Genomic DNA, 14,917 nt, shown 5'->3' on the forward strand with positions numbered 1-14,917 from the left:
TGTACGCCACCACTGCCCAGCCTTTGAAAAGTATTTCTAATCAGTCTCATTTCAAGACATAGAGTAAGCAGAAGGAACATAATTTCACCATTCATGGAGGGGTCTGGACAGAAGAGGTCTGCTGGTTACTGAGGTGTTTACCAGTTGGATGCCAGGTTTTAAAAGGTAATGGGAGAGCCAGGTGGTAGTGCTGTATACCTTCAATCCCAGCATTCAGGAGGCAAAGGCGGGCAGATCTCCAAGTTTGAGGCCAGTAGTGTCTTCAGAGGGAGTTCCAGGACAGTCAGGGCTACACAGAGAAACCCTGTCTCAAAAAACAAAATAAACAAAGGGGGGAATGAAAGGGTAACGAGAGCCGGGAGAACCACGTTCTCATGCAGTGCTCACTCTGCAGACTCCTGAGTGGCAGCAAAGTAGGGGCTGGGTCCTGGGATCACCCTGGAAATCTGCACCCCGAGGGAACCGAACCCCAGCTGCCTCCATGCCCAGGCCTTTGTCCTACAGAAGCCCTCAGAGATTGCTACCTGATGTGAACCCACACGGAGCTGCTCAGACTGCTGTCCACTGGGGAGATAACAGCACAGCTTCTGGGGCTGCAGCCCCAAACAAGACTCTGTGGGAACGAGAAGTCTTTCTCCATTGCTCACTCAGCAAACATCTACCGAGCTCTCACAATCACTGGGCAGGGTCTGAGGCTAAAAGTTAACAACGATCGATAGATAGGCAAGGTCTCCCTTCTCGTGAAATGTCCGTTCTGTTGGGGAACTGGAACAAATAAAGGATGTGATTGGTGCAGGAAAGCACAAGAGGAACCAGGGTAGAGACGGCAAGGGGGCAGTGGCTTCGGAGTGGCTAGGGAAAGTCTCCCAATGAATGACGTTTGGACGGAATGCAGAATGAGGGGGAGGATAGAGGCAGCCAGGGGAAGAGATGATGAGAATGTTCCAGGCAAAGGAAAGAACAAACGCAAAGGCCCTGGGGCAGAAGTGAAACTGCTGGGGAGTGAGTGGAGATAAGTGTGAGATGAGTGTCAGCCGGATCAAACACGGACTCACAGGCAGCCGTAAAGAACTTTAATTGCTATATAACACTGTGGACGCAAGATCAGATATATTTCATATACTATGAGGATTTGATTGCTATATGCATTATAGACACAGTGATAGAGACTCCTGCGTATAGTGCTTGTAATCTTACAAGGAAGCAATAATCCAGCAAGTGTAGAGGCAAGAAATGAAATAAAAATGCAATAAATGAAGGCTGAAGAGGGAGCCACTGATTTCAAAACTCAATACTAGAATATGCTTTTTCCGTATTTTAAGAGGCCACATCTAATTTGGGTTCTTAAGAAACAGGGGTTCATCAGGAGTGGGGTGGGGGTTACTTGGAGGCTGTGGGAACTGCCTGAGCAAAGGCTCAGAGGCAGGAAGGGAACCGGGCGGGTCCAGGAAACAGTGAATCACTTCTGCCGCGGTGCCAGGAGGGAGGGTAGTGTCGAGAGATAAGCCTGGAAAAATATGTGGGGGCATCTTGAAGGACGCGCACTGAAAGTTAGAGCATTCCTTGGGTACTGGCTCCCTGAAGCGTGTACGCGACTCCTCAGGCGCGGTTAAGTTTCACACTCCCAGCTCGGTCCCCAGAGAGGTCCAGGTGCCACTGGGCAGTCTACCTTCCCCCACGCCCAGGCAGCTTGTGAGCGGGTAAGCCGGGAACCGTACTTTGAAAATCCAAGCTCTTGACCTTTCCGTTTGTTGTTGTGACAGCTCTGCTGGTCCCAAAGTCTGAAGCCAGCTCCAAGGATTATTCAATGGTGTTGGCAAAATCAATCATCAATCAATCAACCTGTTAGGAGACTGATGAATGCCATGATCACTGCTGGGCTACACACTGGGGAGAATGGGATACACAGTAAGATCTTGTCTGAGGAAAACAGACTTGGGGGCTGGAGAGATGGCTCGGCGGTCAGAGCACACGTTGCTCTTGCAGAGGACCAGAATTCAGTTCCCAGCACCAACAACACTAGGTGGGCAGCTCTCAACTGTCTGGAACTCTAGCTTCAGGTAGCCGACACCTCTCACACTTCCTAGGGCACATACACAGACACACATATATTCACATAAAAAAAATAAAAACCTAAGACCGGAGAGACGGCTCAGTGGAAGAAAGTGACTGCCACACAGGCCTGACGATGCAAGTTGAATTCCTGACTCCCAAAGTAGAAGAGAACAGACTTTTGAAAGTAGTCCTCTGACCTCTGTGCACTGTAGAACACTTGCACACATACACAAACGACAAAACAAAATGAACTCTCAAAAATTAAAATTAAAATTAAAGGGGAAAAATTAAATTAAAATTAAGAGGGAAATAAAAATGAATCTTATCCTTTTCAAGTTTCTTCTTTAAATTTTGAGATAAGTTCTTACGACCCTGACTGTCCTTGGACGCAGGACCCCCCTCTCCTCAGTCAGACACAGTGTTTCAGGCAAAAACAGCAGGCTGAGCTCAAGCGTAAGCATTCTAAAAATGAACTTCTCCAAATCCCAAAGAAAACACTAAGAACAACAGATCTTGTCTAATAACTTGACATGGCAGATAAATCCTCTTGTGAGGGTGAGACCTGGTTTGTAGCCACCAGTCATGACAGGATTTGTGCGCTGAGCCAGCAGGCCTCTTCTAACTTAGTTTATGAGGTTCGGTCTAGGGGAGTACCTAAGGAGCTGCACCCATTTTTATTTTAACTTCTATTGTCCTGAGAGTTAAAGGGCTACAATGCTTATCTCAGGGTTCCATTGAACCTTGCCAGTCCAGTGGGAACGGCCTTTACTGCCGCTGATCTTAGGAAGTCCGGTAGCGACAGGGCCAGAAGTAACTTCAGAACGGCTTGGTAACAGCAGCTCTACAGAGTGGACTTCGGGATCAATAGCCCAACCCTTCTGTCCCACAGAGACTCTGAGTCAATGAGTGACTTGTCCAAGCTCACCTACCTGGCTGTGACAATACCAGACTGGGCTTCCTAAGAATCTTTCCTCCGGGTAGTGCCACTTCATGGATCAGCAGTTCTGCCCCACAGGACAATTATTATACCACAACTTTAGCTTCTAACCCTGCTCTCTTTCTCTTCCTTCCTTCCTTCCTTCCTTCCTTCCTTCCTTCCTTCCTTCCTTCCTTCCTTCTTTCCTTCTTTCCTTCCTTTCTTCTTTCTTTGTCTGTTTTTGAGAAGGGTTTCTCCATGTAGCCCTGGCTGTTCTGGAAGACCAGGCTGGTCTCAGACTCAGCGAGATCCACCTGCCTCTGCTTCTAAGTGCGGCCCTGGCCACTTGCCACTTTTTTAAGCCACTCATTCACTCTGGTTGGAAAGTCCATCTTTTTCCCCATGACCTCAGCATTCCAAATAAATGAAAGCACACAGAAGACCAAATAAAAGCAGGGCGGTGGTGATTCACACCTTTAATCCCAGCACTCTGGAGGTAGAGGCAGAGGCAAGACAATCTCTGTGAGTTTGAGGTCAATCTGGTCTGCAAAGCCAATTTCCAGGACAACAAGAGCTGTTACACAGAGAAACCCTGTCAAAAAAAAAAAAACTAAAAACAAAACAAAACAAAAAAAAAAACCTAAAAAATAAAAGTTGACCAAAAGGCAAGTCACTGGAAATCAAATGGAAATGCATGTGACAAATGTCCAGTCTGATAAGAAACTGAGGGACACAAACAGGCCAGGGTGATAGAGCCTGGGGCCCCAGCAGCCAAGGCCACTCCATTCAAGGCTAGCCTGGGCTACAGAGTGAGTGACTCTCTTAGAACAATGACAGAAAGTGAATAAATAAATACAAATTAAGCCAACTGTGCTTATCAGATCAGAAAACCTCAGAGTAACGTTCAACCAGTGTTCCCAAAGATGCAAACGCTGGGCACTCACACCCCAGCAGGAAAGAACGCTCATTCGTCTTTATGCAAAGCAGTTTAAAACATGCAACCTTCCTGAAAACTGGGTAAGGAATATCTTAGTGGCGGTGGGTGCTGGGAGTGAGACCTACCATGTCACAAATGCTAGGCAAGGGCTGACCACTGAGCTCGACTCCCAGACCCTCTGCACAGCCCTAGTTGGCCTTGAACTTCCAAGTGCTGTGCACCACCATTCCTGACTTCCTTTCAGTTTCTACAAAAAAAATTATTATTATTAGTGTGTGTGTGTACACATGAGTGTGGATGGATGAGTGCATGTCGCGACACATGTGTGGAGGTCAGAGGTAATGTGGGTGCAGGCAAGCAGGCTGAAGACAGGCAATGGTGGTACACATCTTTAATTCCAGCACTTGGAAGGCAGAGGGAGGCAGATCTCTGTGAGTTCGAGGTCAGCCTGGTCTACAGAGTGAGTTTCAGGACATCTAGGGCTACACAGAGAAACCCTGTCTTGAAAAAACAAAATAAATAAATAAATAAATACATGGAAAGAAAGAAGCAGGCTGAGCAAGCCGTGAAGAGCAAGCCAGTACCACTCCATGGCTCCTGCATCAGCTCCTGCCTCCAGGTTCCTACCCTGTTTGAGTTCCTGTCCTGACTTTCTACAGTTATTAGATATGGAGGTGTAACCCAAATAAACCCTTTCCTCCCCAGCTTGCCTTTAGGTCATGGTGCTTCATCACAGCAACAGTGACCCTAACTGAAACAAGCTTGAATAGAAAAAGCACTTTTACCTGCTGAGCTATGTTTTCTTATCATCCTGAGACTTCTTCTCAACTGCCCAGGCTGGCCTTGTATGCACTTTGTGGCTCAGGATGACTTTGAACTTGCAATCCTCTTGCCTCAGTGTCTAGAGGAGTTGGGAGTACAAATCCACACCACCAAAGCCTAGCTTGGCACTGGGCATTAAACATCACTCCTGAAGTGGGGGTAGGAGAATCAGGAGTTCAAGGCCAACCTGGCTACATGAGGCCCTGTCTCAAAAAAATTCTTATTTTTTTAATTGTTAGTAGTATTATTTTTGCTGCTAAGTGGTAGCAAGGAAGACAGTGGCAGGGCACTAGAGAAAAATCATAGGATATTTATTTTGTCTGGACAAACAGGTTCAACTTTCAGACTTTTAAGGATATATGGGGACAGGGTGTAGCTGCCTAGCATGCTCAAGACCCTAGTCCTGAGCCCCAGCGTTTCCTCACACAGAAAAAGTTTATGGAAATACAAAACAAAAGCATCTCAATATCACTAGTTTATCAGTAAAGAAATGAAACAAAATTGGCGATCCTTCTGTGTACAAAACAGAGTGTGTGTGAGGAACTATAAAATGTCCATACCATGAGCCATGTTACAAAATATGTAAACACTCCACACTTACTATCAGAAGTATATTTGTATATTTGCTGCTTCTGGTTTTCTTTTTTTTTTTTTTCCTTTTTTTTTTTTTTTTTTGGCTTTTTGAGACAGGGTTTCTCTGTAGCTTTGGAGCCTGTCCTGGAACTAGCTCTGTAGACCAGGCTGGTCTTGAACTCACAAAGATCCGCCTGCCTCTGCCTCCCAAGTGCTGGCATTAAAGGCGTGTGCCACAACTGCCTGGCCTGTTTTTTATAGTGAAAGTGTATCATGTATCCCAGGTTGGCCTCAAACTTGCGTGTAACATGTAGCCAAGGATGGCCTTGAATTTCTGTCCACCCTCCACCCTGTGTTGCTGGGATTGCAGCCATATACCACTATGCCCGGTTTTAGTTTTTGGTTCTTTTTAAAAAAATATTTAATAACCCATGTATCTGCAAATAAACAATGCATGTATATCACACCTAATAACCATTTAGACACGGTCATCCACAGGGATATGGACTTTAACTATCGCATCACTGAGCTGCAGGGTGCCTGACTTAGATGATGCAGATGCTCCACTGGTGGGGAGGGGCTGCTCTGAAGCTGCGCCAACAATGTACTGTTAATACAAAACTATCTTTGCTTACTCTAAACTTACAATCCACGTGAGCATGTGAAAACACGGGGCCTTCACAAGGGGAAGATTCTTACTATAATCAATAGTTTGACCTACACAGTTGGAGAAACAGTTCAAATGAGTTCTCTTTCTTCGTGTTCTGAGTGAATCTTTCTGAACTGACTGTTTTCTAAACCTAGAGTAGGTACAGGCTGTAGGCAGCTATCACCAACCAGGGAGCTAAGCCCAAGGAGGTGCTTCCAAGAGTCTTGGGATTTTCACCCTGGGAGAAGCAGTGCACACTTACACATGTAACACCCGTCCCACACTGCACACTACACATGTAACACCCATCCCACACTGCACACGTAACACCCACACTGCACACGTAACACCCGTCCCGCACTGCACACGTAACACCCGTCCCGCACTGCACACGTAACACCCGTCCCGCACTGCACACGTAACACCCGTCCCGCACTGCACACGTAACACCTGTCCCGCACTACACATGTAACACCCGTCCCACACTGCACACTACACACGTAACACCCGTCCCACACTACACACATAACACCCGTCTCACACTGCACACTACACATGTAACACCCGTCCCACACTACACACGTAACACCCGTCTCACACTACACACGTAACACCTGTCCCACGCTACACATGTAACACCCATCCTATACTACACATGCAACATCCTCCCACACTGCACACTACACACGTAACACCCGTCCCACGCTACACACGTAACACCCGTCCCACGCTACACACGTAACACCCGTCCCACGCTACACACGTAACACCCGTCCCACGCTACACACGTAACACCCGTCCCACGCTACACACGTAACACCCGTCCCACGCTACACACGTAACACCCGTCCCACGCTACACACGTAACACCAGTCCCACACTACACACGTAACACCAGTCCCACACTATACACGTAACATCCGTTTCACACTACACACATCCCACACTACCTGACCTGACCACACTATGCTGCAAGTGAGGTACATGTTTTTCTTATACAGCACATACAACTCACACCTTTTAAAAATGTATGTCTGCAATGTGGGGAAGGGATCACAGGGTACTATGGAGATTAGAGGACATCTTTAAGAAAGCAGTTCTCAAGAGAGTGGAGAAAAATATATAGCACAATAAAAACAATTTAAAAAGGAACCTAAAAAAAAAAGAAAGAAAAAAGCAGGCAGCTCCCTCTGCCCACTGCCCGCCCTGCGGAGGGCACTGTCGCCACAGGGCACCACGCCCAGCTTTACTGTTCGGTTCTATTTTAAAATTTTTATTTTTATTTTATTTGTGCAAGTGTTCTGCTTGCCTGTAAGTGCACCACATGTGTGTCTGGCGCCCACACAGGCAGAGTGAGATGAGGAAGGCCCTGGGACTGGAGCTAGAGACATTGTGAACTGCCTTGTGGGTGCGAGGGAAGGAAGCAGCTTCTCTGCCTAAGTACTCTTCATAGTCTGGTTCTTTTCAGACAGGTTTCTCCTGGAGCACAGGCTGGTCCTGCACTCACCGTATAGCTCAGGCTCGCCTCTAACTCCTAGCAGTCTTCCTGTCTTTGCTCTCCAATTATGATGATAGTCTTGCATCCCAGGCAAAAGATAGGACGATCATGGGTTCCGGCCAATCTGCACTGTACGGCAGGCTCCTGACTCAGTGGTTCCCAACCCTCCTAACGCTGTGACCCTTTAGTGCAATTCCTGATGGTGTGCTAACCCCAACCATAAAATTTTCATTGCTACTTCATAACTGTAATTTTATTAATGCCAGAATTGTAATGTAAATATCTGATATGTATGATATTTGATATGTGACCCCTGTGAAGGTCATTGAACCAGCAAAGAGGTCATGACCCACAGATCGAGGACCACTGTTTAATCCCAGCACAGGGAGGCAGAGGCAGGAGGACTACCAGGTTCAAGTACAACCTGGTCTTCCTAGTGAGTTCCAGGCTAGTAAGGACTACACAGTGAGAGACTGTCTCAGGAAACAAACGAATTCGATAAGAAAATCAAAAGGATGTAAATTTCATGCTATTGTACTAATGTCCTATAAGTGAACATGTGCAGTTACTGAAAAATCACTAATTAGCTCTTATCTATGTGTATGTGTCTATGGAGCTCACGCATTTGTGAGACGCCTCTAGAAGAGGCCTCAGGGCCTCTGGAGCTGGAGTTTCAGAGGCTTGGGAGACACGCAGTGTGGGTGCTAGGAACAGAGCAGCCCCTAAAACATTTAAGTGACAAGAGGTCACCTGACAGGCTGGCTAATGAGAGCATGCGGGTCAGACCTCCTTCAGTGAAAAGAAGTCTCCACTCAAGCGATCATCTGAGCCTCGGAGCTGGAGAGCCGGCTCAGTGGTGAAGAGCACTTACGCTCTTCCAGAGGACCCAAGATCAGTTCCCAGCGCCCACATGAGGCAACCTGAAACCTATAATTCCAGATCCAGGGCGATCTGATGCTTCTGGCCTCTGTGAGCACCTGAACTTGCGAGCAGATTCCCCCTGCCCACACACACATAGGTAAAGATAACTCTGTGAGCACATGAACTTGCGAGCAGATTCCCCTTGCCCACACACACATAGGTAAAGATAACTCTGTGAGCACCTGAACTTGCGAGCAGACTCCCCCTGCCCACACACACATAGGTAAAGATAACTCTGTGAGCACCTGAACTTGCAAGCAGACTCCCCTGCCCACACACACATAGGTAAAGATAACTCTGTGAGCACCTGAACTTGTGAGCAGACTCCCCTGCCCACACACACATAGGTAAAGATGATAATAAACCTTTAAAAAACATTTGAGTCTCCATCCAGCCACAGAATAAACACATCAGAACAATCCTGCCGAAAGTGCCGTTTACCAAAAACCTCGACTTCCCAACAATAGAGCGGAAACTACTTAAAGCCACAGATTTGTTCCTAAACACCTGGAGAGTCTGTGTTAAGGGACTGAACCACATCATGAGGTCACTATGCACAGTCTACAATGGAGTGCTTTATCTTCCTGTAAAAAAACAGTTAAAGAACACAGCAGCCTTCTAAAAACTAGTCTCTTCTTGCACAAATTATCTTAGGGACAAAGTTAAGCATTTTCTGTCTGTAGAACAAGCAAATTCCATTTAAGTGAATGTCGTCTCTCTGGTAGAAATACCCAATGAGGAAAGCGTGGGAACTGACGCCCAGGATGATGGCTCGGCAGGGAAGAGCACCTGATAACCGGAGTTCAATCCTCAGGACCTGCGCCGTGGAAGAGACAGCGGATTCCCGCAAGCTGTCATCTCATAACCCAGGCATGCCATGGCACGCACGTGCCCACACAAGCACATGTGCACACACACCCCACACACACCACACGCATGTACACACACCACACACATGTACATATACCACACACCACACACATGTACACACACACCACACATACCACACACACATACACACATACTATGCACACATACACCACACACCACACACACACACACTACAAGCACATGCACGCACACACACACCACACACCATATACACACCACACACACACACCACAAATACACGTAATTTAAAATTAAAACAAAAGGAAACTAATTTCACTTTCAACTTAAATAATGACTTTTTTTTCTCTACTTTGTGGTACAGTAGTGATTCATAGTGAAGATGCCTAGTGATCTTCCACACTCAACAATTCTATGTGTGTGCGTGTTTCATAAACCTTTGGCACAGAATTTTAAAGTTAACTATACCTGATTATAGTTGATTGGTGAAACCCTCAGAAAAATTAAAATTATCTAGGCAGTGGCGGTGCATGCATTTAATCCCAGCACTCGGGAGGCAGAGGCAGGCAGATCTCTGTGAGTTCAAGACCAGCCTGGGCTACAGAGCTAGTTCCAGGATAGGCTCCAAAGCTACACAGAGAAATCCTATCTCAAAAACACTAAAATAAATAAATAAAAAAGAAAAGAAAAAAGAAAAATTAAAATTATATTTGAATACATTCTAATAAACATTTGTAGATATTCAAATACATAATGCATGCAAATAAATCTGATTCTTTTATAAAACTTTCTATCAGGGAGCAAAGGAGATGAGACAGCAGGGTCAAAGAAATAGTCCCATTAAGTGCCACGGCTCAAATCGCCAAATGAAGCAACTAACACACACACTGACAAACAGACCCTATAGGAGGGCACCACATCATGGCCATCCTTTGTATGTTACGGTACTGTTAAACGGTTGGGAAATTAATAAGAGCCTGTAGTCATATCTGGGAAGGTATGTAGGTGGTACACACCTACAATGCCAACACATAGAGGATGGAGGCAGGAAAATCAGGAGGTCAAGTCTAGCCTCTGAGGCTACATAGCAATCAGAAGCTAGCCTGAGCTTCATGGGACATAGTCTCCAAAAAACCCAAAACAACAACAAAAAGCCTGCAGTCAAATGAAACATTTTCTTCTTTCTAAAAAAAAATATATATATATTTTAATGTGCATTGGTGTCTTGCCTGCATGTGTGTCAGTGTGAAGGTACCAGACTCCCTGGAACTTACGGACAGTTGTGAGCTGCCATGTGGGTAGTGGGAACTGAACCTGGGTCCTCTGGAAGAGCAGCCAGTGCTCGTAACTGCGGAGCCATCTCTCCAGTCCCAAATGAAGAGTTTTCAAAGCCCCGCCGTAAACTTCAGATATCAGATCATCAAACTCCAAAGAGCCTCAAAGGCTCCTACTCTTCCCCCAGGTGGCCTAAGACAAGATCTCCTTCACATTCTGTGTGTGCATGTGCTGGGGATGGAACACAGGCTCTCACACATGCTAACCTCACGCAACCACCGAGCTACACCCAGATTCAAGACATTTAAAGAGCGCCTAAGCAGTGAAGAGTGTCTCCGTTGCTAATAGAATTGTTTTCACTTCTGAAGCTTTCTCTTCCTAGAATTATTAGGTTGAAACTTGGCTCCACCTTTAACTAGAGTCGGGAACAAAGCCTGAATGTACCAAGTTAAACAAAGTCATACCATGAGGTAATTTTTACAAAATGGCCCCGCTTTGCCTACCATGCCAACACACAGTCTCAGCCCAGAGACTCCATGGTTCAGGGACTACCTGATAACACTACTTCTTCACCTAACAGCTCCACCAGCTATACACCGAATTTCCGGAGAATTAAACAGACTCCAATCCCATTTTCAAAAGCCGTAGAGTTGACTGACCAAAGACAAGGCAAGAAACATGAGTGGTAAAACAGAAAACAGTCGGGAACACTTCTCTTGTATGCACGTTCCCAGGGTTTGGGAATTGGGGGCAGAGAGAGAAATACCAAAACAATATCGGCAAAAGATTTCACCAATATGGTAAGTCGTATCTGTGGTGTGTCTAACTCATTTAATTGTAGGCTCTTTTAGGGTAGGGACCTTGGAACTTCGAATCTACAGAAAAGCTGCCATAAAATTCATTGAAAAAAAGGTTTTGTTCCCCCCCCAAATTCCTAACATAATTTAGTACCATATTATGTTATTCTAGCAATGCAAATATATGTGCGTGCAGACCTTTAAAAAGAGGCCGACAAGATGGCTCATGGTGTAAAAGGTGCTTGCCACCTTGAGTTTAACCCCCGAACCCACATGGTGGAAGGAAAGAGCAGACCCCCAGTTGTCCTCTGACCTACACACAACACAAATGCCATGGCACATACACAATAAATAAATGTAAAATACTAAAAGAAAGAAAGAAAGAAAGAAAGAAAGAAAGAAAGAAAGAAAGAAAGAAAGAAAGAAAGAAAGAAAAAAAAAACTATTCCAGGCTGGCAAGACAGCTCAACAGGTGAAAACATTTGCTGCACAAGTCTGAGGACCCGAGTTTGATTCTCCAACCCCAATGTGAGGAGAACCAGCTCCTACAAGCTGTCCTCCGACCTCTGACCTCCACAGGCCTGCATGCTATGCTGGTATTCATACACACACACCACACAAACGGCACATATTTATATGGCCAGGGATGGTGGAACAGCAGGCCTTTAACCTTAGCATTTGAGATGCAGAGGCAGCCACATCTCGGCCAGCCTGGTCCATAAAGCCAGTTCCAGGTCAAGCAGGAACTTTTTAAAGAGGAGGAGTCGTTTTTTGAAAGAAAAAAAAAACGAAACAAAACAAAACAAAACCCTCTTCTTCCAACTTTCTAGCGTCTTGAAGATTGTCCAAGATCACACTTCATCCACAGAACTCCGAAAGACCAGTAGTAGATGCACCAGAAACTATGTAGTTAAAAAGTTTTCCACTTACCCACTCAGGTGCAAAAGATGATCTCTCCTCCAAGGAGCACTTGTCTTAAAAACCCCAGAGCCTTTGGCTAACTTGTAAAGTCAACAGAACCATTTGGATTAGGCAGATTTTTTGAAAGATGGAATTAGTTGCAAGACAATAGTAGGTCGTTATCTCTCACCAGGATCAGCTAAACTCATTGTTGGGAGCGCCAGTAAGGAGGCTAGGACGGGTGCCAGATGGTTCGCTCCTAGCCACCACAACTTCAAGCTTTAGTGTGTGTGGCCAGAGGTGTACAGTTACCTAATATTAACACGTACGGATGTGAGTGAGCAACGGGTCCCAGCTCAAGTACATGAGAGCGATTTGAGAAGGAAAGCAAGGAGGGTCTCCTATGTTCTCAACACTTCTCAGAAGGGTATTACGCCTTAATCAGAGTTCATCTGGAGGAATGGAAGGGAGAAAAACTGGAGAGGGAACGGCTGCATGGAAGAAGGAAAGAGTTGCCGGATTATCTCCCCGAGAAGGAGTTTTGACTTTTGATGAACTGCTACTTTCCCTCCATCCCGTGGGAGACTATGGGCCGGGTCAGCGAAGGCTCAAGCCCGCGCACTTCCCAAAAGGGCGAGCGGAGGGTGGGGGGCTCCTCCATTGCCGACCCCAAGGGGAGAGGTTCCCGCTCCTGCAACAGCCCGCCTCAGAAGGCGCAGAGAGAACGCGGAGCGCAGCCCGAGACTCCGAGCACACGCAGGCTCCGGGGATGAGGGGAGAGGAGGCTCTTACCAGACCAGAAAGCCGTCGGCGCTGGCGTTGCACGGCCACGGTCCCTGCGCTCTACCCAGCGCACCTGTCGGGTCTGGGCTGCGGTACCTACGGCTCTGCGGCCCCGCCCCGGTCCGGCTCAGAGCTCCGCCCCGGCCCCGCCCCCGGCTGCGGCGCCGCGTACGCCCCCCCCCCCCCCCCCGCCTCCCGAGCGGCCGTGGGGTCTGCGTGCTCGCTCCCGCCGGCGGCGTTTCGACTCGTGATCGCTAGCGTCGCCCTAGCTGCGGTTTGAAGTTGCGGGAGGCGTGGCTCCTGTGTCTGCCTCCAACCCTGTTGTCGCCTCTCTGGCTCACCCTAACTCTCTCTGACTAGGGATTGCAGCAATTTGATTTGAGAATCACCCAGAAGTGTGGTCTAAGTTCAACTGCAGGGAAGTTCCTGGTGCTGTCAGGGCGAGTTCTATGCAGAGCCGTGGGCTGTGTAAAGAGCAGAGAGCGAATGAGGCCTGGCTTGGGCTAGCATTAGGTCATCTCAACTTAGTGGACCTGAGTTTCCTCATGGAGAGAAATGGCTGGAGAAGAGAGTAGGTGATGTCCAAATTCTCCAGGAGCTGCTGTGGTTTGTTTTTTTGCAACAATTGGAAGTTTTCCCTTGTTTTTTGAGACATGGGTGGGGGGTGGGGAGTCATCTGATACAGCTGAGGTTGGCCTGGAACCACTGTGTAGGCTGAAGACCACTTTGAGCTGTGGCTCATAATTGGCTGTAACTTCTGCTCCTGGGGAGCTGACACCATCCTCAGGCCTCCACAAGCTCCTGCACACCTCTCCCCGCCCCCTCTACACACACACACACACACACACACACACACGTAAGAAAAGGGCAGTAGCACGCGTCCTAGAAGGCTCGGCCTTCTCACAGTGTCGGCAAGACCCGCCTCTGTTTCTGCACTTGGGCTATGAGGAGCTGTGGAGATCCTGAGGAGCCGTATCATTTGACCATCAAGCCCTTAGATTCTTTCTCAAGCTCTATTCATCTGCGTGATGCCCTTTTCCCGTGTAAAGTATCAAATGAAAGAACTTCCGAAGCATTTCGTGTAAGTATTGATAAGTGTGATAAGGGCTAGTGGTAGAAAGATTTGGTTAAAAGTCCTAAAGACAAAGGGCATGATGGCATATGACCTTCATCCTGGCGCCCAGAAGTCTGAAATAGGATGGTTGTCTGGACAGCCTGTGTTGCAGAGCGAGGATGTCTAGCAGCAACAGCAGAAAGTAGTTGATGACTATGCTTTAAGGAAGTGAATAATTTCCAGCAACAGAATAGCCTCTTCATTGGGATATCTAACCTAGACCGACTTCTGGATAAATGCACTTAAGCTCCAGGAAAGATTAACACTTTATCCAAACATTTTAAAGCATTTATTCAAATAGGTTTTTTTGTTTGTTTGTTTTCGAGACAAAGTTTCGCTGTAACTTTGGAGCCTGTCCTGGAACTAGCTCTTGTAGACCAGGCTGTCCTTGAACTCACAGAGATCCGACTGCCTCTGCCTCACAAATGCTGGGATTAAAGGCATGCACCACCACTGCCCAGTTTTTAAAAGGGCTAGAAACATGGTTCAACAGTTAAGAGCACTGGCTGCTCTTCCAGAAGAAGCTGGTTCAACTCCCTGCACCTACATGGCAGCTCACAAATGTCTGTAACTCCAATTCCAGGGAATCCAAAAACCCTCACACAGACACACATACAGGCAAAACACCAATGCCCATAAGAAGAAATCATTTAAAAAGTTGTATAAGAAATGTTTTTTGAAAGGAAAGCAGCAAACTGCTCTAACAACTTGGGAAACGAGCTTTATAAGCTGAACAAGGAAGTAATGATATTGGCTACAGCTAGACTTTGCCCTATTTGATATGGTCACATGGCAGCACCCTAGTTATATAACCAATTTACGGGTTGG

At 46.8% G+C, this 14,917-nt stretch overlaps 1 protein-coding gene across 1 annotated transcript in view; it reads right to left on the reverse strand.

Annotated features, from left to right (window-relative positions):
* Nucleotides 1-13,062, reverse strand: part of Lima1 (LIM domain and actin binding 1) — a 112,392-nt gene extending 99,330 nt beyond the window's left edge. Inside the window, exon 1 of the mRNA XM_057792255.1 lies at nucleotides 12,985-13,062. The gene's annotated coding sequence lies outside the window, so the exon portion shown is untranslated. The remainder of the gene's footprint in view (nucleotides 1-12,984) is intronic.
* Between the last annotated feature and the right edge of the window lie 1,855 nt (nucleotides 13,063-14,917).

The sequence above is a fragment of the Chionomys nivalis genome, chromosome 17 (assembly GCF_950005125.1).
Source record: "Chionomys nivalis chromosome 17, mChiNiv1.1, whole genome shotgun sequence".
Taxonomy (NCBI): Eukaryota; Metazoa; Chordata; class Mammalia; order Rodentia; family Cricetidae; genus Chionomys; species Chionomys nivalis.